We start from the raw sequence: 13,996 nt of genomic DNA, 5'->3' as shown, positions 1-13,996 counted from the left end.
AGTTCTTAAGGAAGTGATAAAATACTGGAGAAATCAGGGGTTAAAGATAATAATGTATCTTGATGATGGGCTTGGAGGTGCACATGATTTTCAATCAGCTGAAAGAGCTAGCTCGTATATAAGATCTAGTTTGTCTGAATTTGGTTTTTTAATAGCTGAAGAAAAATGTGTTTGGTATCCGCAGCAAAATATGACCTGGATAGGTTTGGTATGGGATATGGAGTTCGGGAAACTTAGAGTTTCCAGTGAACGTATTGACAGATTAGTTGATGTTATCAGTAAAATACTTTTCTGTGTCGGAAAAGGTAAAATGTTGCACAGTGCAAAGTTTGTTGCCGGAATTGTTGGCCAGATTATATCAATGCAAGCTGTGTTAGGTAATCTAGTTAGGCTTAGAACTAGAGAATTGTATAACTGTATACTATTAAGGGCAAGTTGGAAGTCACTTGTCGCTCTGACAGCCCCGGCTGTCGAGGAGCTCAGATACTGGTTAAATTCAGTAACACAGTTAAATGAGCAAGGTAATGATCTGCATGAGTCAGATGTATGTGATTTGGTGGCGTTTACTGATGCCTCAGATGTAGGTTTTGGGGGTTATATTGTGCCCGCAGTTGATGGCATATGTGCCGAGTCAGTCTGTGACTCGTTAGAAATTCTGACTGACTGTGGTCTAGAATTACCAGGTAACAGTTTGAATACTGTAGTAGGAAGTTGGACAGTATTGGAAAGTGGTAAAAGTTCAACATGGCGTGAACTTGAAGCAGTAAGCAGAACAGTGAAAAGTTCGTTAAGATGTTTAGAAAACCATTGTTTAAAATTGAATACAGACAATAAGAATGTAACTAGTATAGTTAAAAATGGTAGCAAAAAACCGGAACTGCAAAATATTGCTTGTGAGCTAAATTATTTATGTTCAGAGAACAAAATAAAAAAAATTAAACCACATTGGATTCCAAGGGAACAAAATAAAATTGCTGATGGTCTGAGTAGATATTCAGATTGCGATGACTGGGGTATTAAAGAATCTGTATTTCAAATGTTAGATAAGTTATGGGGTAAACATACAATAGACAGATTTGCTACAGATTACAACACTAAATGTTTGAGATTTAATTCTAAATGTTGGTGTAAGAATACAGAAGAAATTGATGCATTCTCACAAAATTGGTTTGGTGAAAACAATTGGTTAGTACCACCACCAAATGTTGTTTGTAAGGTTATAAGAAAACTGTGCAGTGATAAGGCAAATTGTACATTGGTAGTTCCATTGTGGATTTCTTCACCTTATTGGTTGATGTTACATGATATTTTTGGAAATTTGAAACATTTCATAAAAGACGAGCATCAAATAATGAGCATTAGTCCTGTTGTTCCCGGAAGGGGAAATAATGGTGTATTTGGGAAATATATGAACTTTTCCTTGATTGCATTTAAGATCAGATTTGATTGATTTTATTTTGTATTTTTTGTACAGGGTTAACGCTTGGATGTTTTGTAACAGAAGCCATGGAGGATAGTGGTATCGGAGAGGATCATCCTTTACATGATTTGGTGGATAGTTTTTCGTTGAGACTGCTTGATTCCAGGAGTGACAGTACTGTTAGAAAATATAACTATGCTTTTAAAAAATGGAAAACATTTTCGCATGAACATAATTTGACTTATTTGCCAGCATCGCCTATTCATGTTTCCTTATATTTAGTTCATTTGCTTGATTCAGGTGCTACATACAGTACTATCAATAGTGTTTTTTATTCCATTAAATGGGCCCATGACATGGCAGGTCAGTTAGATCCTACAGAGAATTCTTTTGTAAAAAAAATATAGTTGAATCAGCTAAACGTACTGCTAAAGCTCCAGTTGTAAAGAAAGATCCTGTCTCCAATGACAATTTGATAAGTTTATGTTCTATGTTTCAAGGGTCGAATGATTTAACAGTAGTTAGGGATCTGGCTATGATTTTACTGAGTTATAGTGCTTTTCTTAGATTTAGTGAGTTGAGTAATCTGAAATGTAACGACATTATTTTTAAGGATAGTTATTTAGTTGTAAAGATTAAAAAGAGCAAAACTGACCAATATAGAGCTGGAGATGAAGTTTTGGTTTCTAAAGGTCAATCAATGGCTTGTCCCTTTGACATGTTATTAAAGTATGTTGGATTGGCGCATTTAGATATTTTTTCAGACAAGTATTTGTTTCGTCCATTGTATAAATCTAAGAACAAGTCTGGTTTAATTCAGGTTAATAAACCGATCAGCTATAGCACAGCTAGAGAATGCATACTGAAGCGTTTGAAATTAGTTGCTCCAGAGTTAAACCTTGGTTTGCACTCTTTGAGGTTTGGTGGTGCCACTGCGGCGGCTAACTCTGACGTTAACGAAAGGTGCTGGAAGCGCCATGGTAGATGGAAAAGCGATTCTAGTAAGGATGGTTATGTGGCTGATTCTATTGAAAACAGATTAAAAGTGTCGAAGAAAATAGGTTTATGATTTATGAATCGCAAGTCTGATGTTTAGAATTATTTTTTGTTTAATTTGAAATTTATTTGTTTCTACAGTCTAGCTATCTTTGTTGTTTTCTATATACACAAGCAGCAAGCTAGTCGACAAACATACGTTTGTGTTTTAGCTGTATATTGTTAGAAGTGTTGCTATGTTAGGAACATAAGGTATAGAGAAGACTTCCTAATTTCCGTGGCACGTAGTGTAACGGGAATTAATTGTCTTCTCACGTAGTAGTTCGAAGGCGTATGAATTTTTCGGGCGGGAAAAATTATTGTGTTAAATGATAGGTGTATGTATGGTCATTTCTAGCCCTGCTTTACTTGAGTGAACATCAATTTTTTTAATTTGTACGTTAAGAACGTTTTTTAAATATTTTGTATATATAAGTATGTTCAAATTAGCATTAAAGTTAAAACTTTTCGTTATATATATAGGTGGTATGGCTATACAAACGTAATCGGATTTGGTTATTTCAGACTCATTTCTGTCTTCAAATTATTTCATTTAGCCGCAGTCTTTGACTGATAGCAGATTCTTTGTTTTTTAAATGTTTTCTTAAATGTTTTTTGAACATTCTTATATCAAGTGCGGTCCAACACTTGGGGTTTCGCATGGCATTAGGCAAACGGACACAGGTTTCTAAAAGTAGTTTTTCCTGAACGGCCACGAAACATTTAGATATTAGTAGTAGATATTAGAAGTCATCATGATTGCCACAATTTTTTATGTGTATTGATGTGACATGTTTGTACATATTTGTTTAATAAAATCGGCAGCTCAGAATATACACAAGCAGCAAGCTAGTCGACAAACATACGTTTGTGTTTTAGCTGTATATTGTTAGAAGTGTTGCTATGTTAGGAACATAAGGTATAGAGAAGACTCCATTGTTTCCACAAGTTTTCCTCCTATTCCCACATGATATTTTACCTTTTCTTACCAGATTTATAAAAAGTGGGAATAGAGGGAATGAACCCCGGGGACTTCGGCTTCCCCCATCAATATAAACTCACTGCCACGAATTAGCATGATAGTGATGAATGTGGCGTTAAAAAGCACTCAATCAACAATTTAATCAACCAATCATCCATCCTGGTATATGCATATACATGTATGCAAGAGAGGATAATTGTGTAGCTATCGTTATAAAATATTTTTAAAATTGACTTTGAATTCATTTGTGCCTTTTGCAATGAATAGAAATAGGAAGATATGATATGAGTGCCAACGAGACAACTCTACATCTAAGTCATAATGTGTAAAAAGCAAACAATTATAGGTTAAATTACGGCCTTCAACACGGAGCTCTTACTCAAATCAAACAGCAATCTATAAACATGAGCCACACAATTTGCTTTATCACATTTTCGTCGCTGCCGGGAAATTCTTCAACTAGTTCCTGTATTAATTGATCTTAATCTTCCGCCGAAATGTTTGAAACTTTAATTTTTGTAAAAATGCACTGTCTCACTTTATCTTAAAAATGCACTTTCGCTTAAAAGATTAAAGATCTATTTCTAAAACGTAATAAGTTAACTGTATGCTCATTATTGTAAATCCCGTATATTCATTATTGTAGACCCATTCAAATTCATAATTTGACAATTTTCCATCAATGTTTGGTGTGATTTGTTCATCTTGAATCGAGGACAAACATGTCAAGGTTTTTCTCTTTTTAAAAAACTTAAGATTTGATCCGGGTTTATATTAATTCTGCAGAAGTTGATCGGAATCAGTTATGACGTAGATAGTAATCATTCTAATCGTAATCATGTTCATTGACCATAACGACGATGAAAGCACATCATATAATGACGTTTCGACATAATATAATGAAGTTAACAGAACCACATGATATAAGATTACAAGCACATAATATAATGACACAACCACATCATTTAAAGATATTTGCACATAATATAATGACACAACCACATCATATAAAGATGTTTGCACATAATACAAGGGAAAATGCACATCATATAAGGATATTTGCACATCATATAAGGACATTTGCACATCGTATAAGTACATTTGCACATCATATAAGTACCTCTGCACATCATATAAGTATGTATGTACATCATAAAAGTGTAGTTGCACATCATATAAAGATTTTTGGACATCATATAAAGGTGTTTGGACATCATATAAAGATGATTGGACATCATAAAAAGATGTTTGGACATTATATAAAGATGTTTGGACATCATATACAGATACTTGCACAGAATATAAGAATATTTGCACGTCATATAAAGGTGTTTGCACATCATATAAAAGTAAATGCACACCATATAATGACAATTGCACATCATGTTAAGGTAAATGCACATCATATAATGAAAAATGGTCATAACAAGACAGTTTTGGCGTTCCATATTTAAACTTAGTACACATGTTACCCATGATATGATCTTTCTAATTTTAATGCCAATTTAAAATTTTGACCCCACTTATACGGTCCACGGTAAAATGATAGTGCAAAGTTCAGGTTAAAGTTTTTGGTCAAAGTAGTTTTTGATGAAGTTGAAGTCGAATCAACTTGAAACTTAGTACACATGTCCCCCTCCCCCACGATATAATCTTTCTAATTAAATGCCAAATTAAAGTTTTGACCCAAATTTCACGGTCCACTGAACATGGAAAATGACAGTTCGAGTGGGGCATCCGTGTACTATGGACACATTCGTGGTTTTAAATTAATATTGGTGAGCGATGTTATTCGAAATAGAATTATACTTTTTTTTTTTTTTTTTTAAGACATATAAACGTTTTATTTCTAAATATTTCCTGTGTACAATTACCTTAGTCGTAAAGGATCAGGTTAAGTCCCTGTTTACAAAAAGAAACCATCTATCCAGGGGAAATAGAAGGCAATAAAAAAAGTTATTCACTTTTAACCTTGGAATACATTTAGTGTAAAAAATTTAATATCCATATAATGTTAGAAGCATCTAACAGTTCTACCCCTTAATCTCAAAATAGTAAGTAAATAATTATAAGATACCCACATAAAAGATGTGCATTTACTACAATAACCATGATAGGCTAATACTTTTTTTTTATCATTTTTTTTTTTATGCAATCATTATTCTAATACTATAAACCATAAAAAATGTACTTTGACTCAAGCTGTAAAAAAATGTCTAAATTTTCATTATGACAGACTCCAATTTTGTCTTATCAATGATATCAACGCCTTTCAAAAGAAGAACAAATTTTAGATTATATTTCAACTTTTGTTTCCAGATTTTATAAATATCTTGTGGTGTTTTAGGCGTTTTATTAAATTTTATTGAATTCCTAATTTTCCATAGTGTCCATTTAAAATATATGATTATTATGTTTAAAAAATTATCATATTTTAGTTGTCCCGTATTTTTACCCAATAGAACCTCCTTTTCACCAAAAGGATTATTTATTCCTATGTTTGATTTGATTAGTATTTCTTTGAGGTTTTTTAAAATTAACTGTGATGTACTACAACTGAAAAATAAGTGTTGCAGGGTTTCTATATTATTGTCATTTTCACAAATGTGGCATTTTCCATTTGATATCTTCATTTTTTTTAATCTTTCTTCAGTATATAAAATATTGTGCAAGGATTTCCATTGGAATTCTTTTACTTCATTTTCAATTTCCAAAAATTTTAGTCCCGACCACATATTTTCCCAAGGTATATTTGTTCCAAATATTTCCTCCCACTTAATTTAACATTTTGGAGATACATCTTTATTTAAAACCTTACGAATATAATTGAGCTTTAACTTTGATGGTTTGATTTTTTGGTTGTTTAAATTAATGATCTCAAGGTCATTTGAAATCCTTAATTTACTTTCATGATGCAAATTCTGGTTTCCGTAAGATTTCAAAATTTGCATTTGCTTTAGGCATTGCCTGTTTAATTTTTGAAAATTCGGAGATACAATTTCTTCGATCAATCAACTTCTTATAAATTTCATTGCAGCTGATGAAATCTGTAGTTTCTAAATTCCAAATGTCCCGGATAGTTGTGAAACCGCTTTTTAAAAAAGAAGAGTAGAACAATGGTTTATTTTTGAAACGAATAGAAGAGTTTCCAAATAACCTCGTATTTAAAATAGCACTTTTATATGGAGGTATTTCAACATTTCAATAAATCCTGACCACGTATTTATAATTTTCTGATAAACTTGTGGTAGTTGGTTCATATCTATACCGTTCAAACTTGAACATTTGACATACAAAAAAAGTGTCATTATATTTTTCGTCAAATTTCCGAAGCCAATACTTACCGATCGCATTTCAGCTTTCCAATGGCTCATGAATTAAACGATACACTAGTTTTGTTTGTTTGCTTTTTATAAACGTATCAATACTTACCATTCCCATCCCCCCTTTTATTTCGTCCAAACAACAGACATTTCTATCTACCTGGTTCACTTTACCGTCCGATATACAGTTCCAAATTATATTATTTAGCTCTTTAGTAAATTTATCCGGAATTCCTCGTATTTCGATCTCGTAAGAACAAAGAGAAAGTATCATATTTTTTACTATAAGTGTTTTACCTTTAAATGTAAGCTTCCTTCTTTTCCATACATGTACACAGTTTTTAACCTTTTCTATTATTTTTCTCCAAATATCATTGTCATCTATTTCATAACCATGGCACACCCCTAAGGTTTTAACATTGCCTGTGATCCATTTGATTTTATCAAATTTAAATCGTTTTCTTTTAGAAGCCCCTAATAGTAAGCCTTTTGTTTTGTCATAGTTTATTTAGAACCCGAAGCTTTTTCGTATAAGGACAAAACTTTATAAGTATTTTCTACAGATTTTTCATTTTTATTAAATACCTGGGTGTCATCTGCAAACATACATAATTTGGTTTCTATAAAGTTCGCTCCCCTTCCTGGTAATTTTAATCCTTCTATTTTAATGTTACTCCTTATCGCACATGCCATGGGTTCAGCTTGTATGATATACAACAGAGGCGCTATTGGACACCCTTGTCTAGCGGAGCGAGTAATAGAAAAGTATCTTGATACAAACCGATTAGTTTTGATACACGTAGTAGCATTATATAATAGCATCTTTATCCATGCTCTAAATTTCCCGCCAAATTCAAATTTCTCCAATACAAAATCTATCCATTCCCATTCAACCCTATCAAAAGCTTTTTGTTGATCCAAAAATAATATAATTCCTTCTTCTTCTTCGTTGTCAATATATTCTATAATGTCCTGAATCATTCGGTTAGCCTCGCTTATATTTCTACCTTTAACAACCCCCTTCTGATCGGTATGAATAATTTTAGGCAATACTATTTTAAGTCTTTCAAATAGAATCTTTGCAATAATTTTATAATCACAATTTAGTAAAATTAGTGGTCTCCAATTTTTTATATTTTCCCTTTCCCCTCCTTTATGTAATAAGGTTAAGACCCCCTTATGTTGAGAGTTACTCAATATAGTATCATTAAAAAAGTTCTTGTAATAAACTAAAGAAATCGTCTTTTATTATATCCTAGTATAAAACATAAAATTCTGATATTATACCATCTTCGCCAGGTGATTTGTTTTGTTTAAGTAATTTTAATACCTTTTCTACTTCAGAGATATGTATATCTCTATCTAACATCTCTTGATCTTCCTTACTTACCTTGTCTACGATAAATTGACAAAGTGTTCGCCCGCTGTTTTGTCCCACCTTTCCGTGGCAAAAAGTTTAGTATAAAATTTTACTTGTTCATTTAAGATTGAATCAATGTCACATTTATACTCACCGTTTTCTGTTTTTACACGTTGCCATAGTTTGTTCTGTCCATTTTTCTTTTCTAAATTAAAAAAGTATTTTGTCGACTTTTCCCCGTCTTCGGCCCATTTAGTTCTTGATCTAATTTTTGCGGAGACTGTTTTTTTTAGAAAAATAGAATTATACTTAAACATTTACGATTTTCAATCATATTTTAAAAAGGCATGACACAGCAATGTTTAGTGCAAAATAACTGGTTTGTGAATTTAAATTCTTTTAAGTATGTAATACGGACTATATACATAAAAGTCACATTAGTTTTGACATTTTTCCAATTTTTTCCCCGTGAGTGATCCATATACATGAGAAAGAAGCCCCACAGAAACAATCAAGATCCATAGTCAAAAATAACTTTCCATGCAGATAATGAAAAAAATATTCTGATATGAAATTTTCAACCTTTTACATTGATCCTAACATGGGATATTGAAAAAAAATGGTAGCAAAAATAACAGAAATCCCAAGACTATAGAAAAGCTAGTAAGTGAGAAGAATTAGAACGCCATTAACAACAACGAGAAGAATTCACAGTAAAACAATACAAGTAGTTCTCCATTAATATAATTATTTTATATTACAATTATACATTGACATAATAACGAGTATCTTATTTTTTTGTGCTTCTGTTACAAAAAAAAAGTATGTGTGTTCAAATAAAATCAAAGAAGTGTTCAGAAACATATAGCATTCCTCTTTTATGTGTTGTTGCTATCGTCTGGACCTAAACACAATTTGAATCGTTTTTCAAGGTCCAATTGTTTTAAAAAAAAAGTGCGATCTAAAAGATATTATTCTTCTATGACTTGTATTTGATTAGATTTTGTATTTTAGTGTATCTTAACCAGAATTAATTTAGGTCAAGATGACCTTTTTCATGAACAATCGTTACTATCCAATAATAGTAAATCATTCTTTTTTATTCACAGTTTGTTTCAATCTTTACCTAAATGCAAAACTTAGATGCATTGTTTTTTTATTAGTTGTAAGTGGCTTTGAACTAGTTGTCAGTAACTGCTAGTACTCTCAGATTAGTACTTATAGTGTCTTTTTGTTGTTGGGATATACAAGTACCCGCCCTCGTCAACCTATTTTTTTGTTAGATGTATTTATATTTGTATCCATCTGATGGGTTAAGCCTTTTACAACTAATTTTCATAGTTCGTTCTTATGTTGTTCTGTTACGCCACTGTCCCAGGTTAGAGGGAGGGTTGGTTTCCCGCTAACTTGTTAAAACCCGCCACATTCAGTATATATGTGTCTGTCCCAAGTCAGGAAGATCCTTTATTTCAGTGGTTGTCGTTTGTTAATGTGTTATATACATGTTCGGTTTCCGATAGTAAGTTTGTACATACATAAGGCCGTTAGTTTTCTCGTTTGGAATGTTTTACGTTTATCATTTCGGGGCCTTCTATAGCTGACTATGCGGTATGAGCTTTGCTCATTGTTGAAGGCCTCACTGTGGTCGTTTAGTTGTTAATTTCTGCGTCATTTTGTCTCTTGTTGCTCTTGTTGAAAGTTTTAATTGGCAAGCATACCACATTTTTTATATATTAAGCGTGCAGACTGACCAACAAACGTAGTAAACGTTTTATTAACCTCACAAACTTAGTTTTCATAAAAGATGATAACTTTAAATGAAAATGTTAAACTGAGTCTTGAAAGGGTAAATTTTTCTTATGAAAGTTTATATCTCTATATATTATATAAGACTGCCATATTTAGCAGCCCCCCCCCCCCCTTGAATCCGCCTATGGAGTCGAGTACTTTGCAGCACTTGACATAAGTAGGTTGGGTTAGTACATTTACGGCTGTATTACTCAATCTTATTTGTCCTTGTTTAGCCACAAACAACTGATACAAGGTCGCTGACGGGTAATCATTTCCATCGGTCTTTTTAGCTTCAGCTAGTAAATACTTCATTGCTGTGTCCCTTATACATGGTTCCATTTCAGTAATTCTTTGTGCAATTGCTTCGACTGGAATGGGTAAATTGTCGCTAACTGGGCGAACCCTCCTCTTTTTTTGCCAATTACTGAAAACGTTATATTCCCGTTTATAATGACATTGCGTCGATTGAGTAATTGCTGACCATATTAAATTCGCAATTTTTTCAATGGTCATGGGTAGTTTGTGTTTAAACTCTGGACTATTTGCATCACTAGGCTACAATTTTTGGCTGAATCAGTTTCCAAAATTGATAAAAAATAAATACAATTTTATAGGTTCGAAAAAAGTTGTTGTTTATCATGTGTCAAGAAAACTCGCATTGTAACTAGTTTTTAGTTCAAAGTTGTTTATACCAGTTTACTGAGGTTAACAGAGATTCATCTAACATAAATTTAGAAATGTATTTTATTCTTGAATTACCGAAACTTACCGTGTTTTAAGATTTTTAATTTCGGGGTCTTCATATTGGTCCACATTAAGATTACGAGGGGCTTAAATTTGACTAGTAAGTAAGTAAGTGTGTAATTATTTATTATAGTGACATGTGGTTCACAACATACATTTATACAATTTTATACATAGCAATTTGATATTTACACCCGGCCCTTTGGACCTATATGTCACTTTAGGAATATGACATCATATCCGAAAACGTAAAAGTTTACAAAATAAAAATACAGAATTAGACGTAAAGTTGTTTTTTCTATGAATGAAAGCTGAATTTACAAATTTTGCAGTTTGAATTTGATAGTATTTCAATAAATGGATAAGTTTTTTGCTATTGTCATTAAATTGTCTGATGCGGCCATAGGTAGAAACCTTTGTCTAAGTTTGTCATAACATGGACAGTTTAACATAAAATGTTTTTCATCTTTGACCTCTTGCTTTTCACACAGTACACATATTCGGTCTGGTAGCGCTTCGTTACGGAACCTTCCAGTCTCAATGCGTATAGGAAGAATCCCACATCTTAATTGGGAAAGAGCCGATTGTTCTTGTTTAGACAAATTTGATGTGATATACTGTTCTAGTTCGTAATTTTCTTTGAAGGTCACAAATGTTCTTAGTTTCTGTGGTAAAGCAGATTTGTATTTCCATTCACAAATTTGAGTAATTAGAAATAAATGAATCAAAGGAGTTCTTTAAAAGCTGGATGTAACCGTATATTTAGGTGTTATTTTACTTTAGGACTGTTTGTCTGCGCTAACGTCCAAAGGGTCTAAAGCGTAACCTCTAGGGGTTCTTTGGTGTGCCAAATTCGGCAGTGTATTTACAGTTTTATTTTCGGGTCAAGCTTTCAAGTTTGTCCAGATCGGGGTCTTAAATAAAGCTTTGTTTAATTACAACACACCTTTAGTATATATCAGGTTCTATAAAAAGCCTAATCTAATTTATATTTGGATCTTGGAGTCTGTAATCAAAAAATATACTAAAAATATCTATCATTTTCTCCCTACCCAGTTAACCCCTATTACTTTTCATGATTTGGACCAGTCATTGTTATTGAATCTTAAGCTAGGTTCACACTGCCGATCAGATCAACTCGATCAAGCCCGATCAAGACAAAATACGTGATGGGGAGACTGGTCTGACTCAATCGACAAGGATGTTCGGGATAGTCTACCTTACTCAGACTACTAATTAATCAGACTTTCTACCCGAGAATTTTTTACATGTCAAAAACAATCGAGTAAGGACCGAAAAGCAAGCCACTACAGAAGAGTTTGAAAATTCGTCGAGTAGCAGTCTAATTGATCGAGAAAGGATCGTGTAGAGATCGAGTTACGTAGGATTTTTTTTACCGATCAGTACTCAATCATTTTGACCATTGCTCGACTAATGTCCAATCATTTCCAGATTTATTCGACCAATGTCCGATCGCTTCCAGATCACTGCGACTTCTATATTAATTTTATCCCAGACCAACTCGACCAATACCCGATCCCTTCGCGACCAAATTCGACCTCTCTACGATCTCTACTCGCCCATACACGAGAACACATGACTTCTACACGATTCTCTAAAAGTGTGTGCAGATCTGATTAACTTTCATAACTTTCCTCTGCAAAAATATATTTGCTAAATCATATTTAACTGTACAAAAATTCCTCTATGTACAGTAAGTGTCTTTACTTTTGCAAGAAGAGGTAACATTTTAAACGAGAGGCAAACAGACACCAAAAGGAACAATCAAACTCAAAAGTCGAAAACAAAGCGACACAGCCATAGCAAAAAAAAAGAAAACCGACGAGAAGACAACCAGCAGTACACATAACAAAGAAAACAAAAAACTTAGCAATACATAACCCAAAAAACTCTGGAATGAACTCAGGTGTTCCGGAAGGGAAGAATATCCTGCAATTGTGGCACCGGCGGATTTTTTAAATATGAACGTTATTGTGCAATAACATTAATTTCATTATTAGACTGCTGAGGACTAAGTTATCTTTCGAAGTTGGTTTATAAGAACATAGATCAAAATTATATTTACCTGCTTTATGGGCTATTTTCTGTTTTATCTGTCCGTATTTTTCGTTTGTCTAGAAATGTTTGAACTAGTATAAACAAGAATGTGTCCTTAGTACACGGATGCCCCACGCGCACTATCATTTTACATGTTCAGTGGACCATGAAATTGGAGTCAATACTTTAATTTGACATTAAAATTAGAAAGATCATAATATCATAGGGAACATGTGTACTAAGTTTCAAGTTGATTGGACTTCAACTTCATCAAAAACTTTCTTGACCAAAAACTTTAACCTGAGCTTCACACTATCTTTTCCTTTGTTCAGTGGACCATAAAATTGGGGGTCAATACTTTAATTTGAGCTTCACACTATCTTTTCCTTTGTTCAGTGGACCATAAAATTGGGGGTCAATACTTTAATTTGACATTAAAATTAGAAAGATCATATCATTTGGAACATGTGTACTAACTTAAAGTTTCAAGTTGATTGGACTTCAACTTCGTCAAAAACTACCTTGACCAAAACCTTTAACCTGAGCTTCACACTATTTTTTTCTTTGTTCAGTGGACCATGAAATTGGGGTCAATACCTTAATTTGACATTAAAATTAAAAAGATCATATCATAGGGATCATGTGTACTAAGTTTCAAATTGATTGGACTTCAACTTCATCAAAAACTACCTCGACCAAAAACTTTAACCTGAAGCGGGACGAACGAACGCACGAACGAACGGAGGCACAAACCAGAAAACATAATGCTCCTCCACTATCGTAGGTGGGGCATAAAAAGGAAGATGTAGTACAATTTTGCCAACGAGACAGCTCTTCACAGAACACCAAATGACATAGAAATGATTAATAACTATAGGTCACAGTACTGTCAGTTTTGTTTTCATTCGAACTTTTAAACGTTATTTCACACAAAAAGGAGACGAATTACAATTTTTTTTTATTTGGAGCGAATTTCGTTCTTACAATTACAATACAAACAGTTCAGCGTGCACACGTTTTGATAATTTGTTTCTTACATACTTATGCAAATTTTGCATAAACTTTGACAAACTAAACACTCGCTGCTAATGCGTGTACTGTTTGTCGTTTGTCGTTTTTTTTTAATTCAAACGATGCATTTCTTTTTAACTTAAACATAGAGGAGCGATGTTCTCTGTGCCTATAACAACATCTACGGATATATAAAAATATGCTATTTTCCCGCATAATAAGTTCAAATAGCAACAAAATGTGCATTCGTTTTTAACATTTCAAATAGGGTC

This window comes from Mytilus trossulus, chromosome 10 (assembly GCF_036588685.1).
Source record: "Mytilus trossulus isolate FHL-02 chromosome 10, PNRI_Mtr1.1.1.hap1, whole genome shotgun sequence".
NCBI lineage: Eukaryota > Metazoa > Mollusca > Bivalvia > Mytilida > Mytilidae > Mytilus > Mytilus trossulus.
This window is presented reverse-complemented; position numbering follows the sequence as displayed.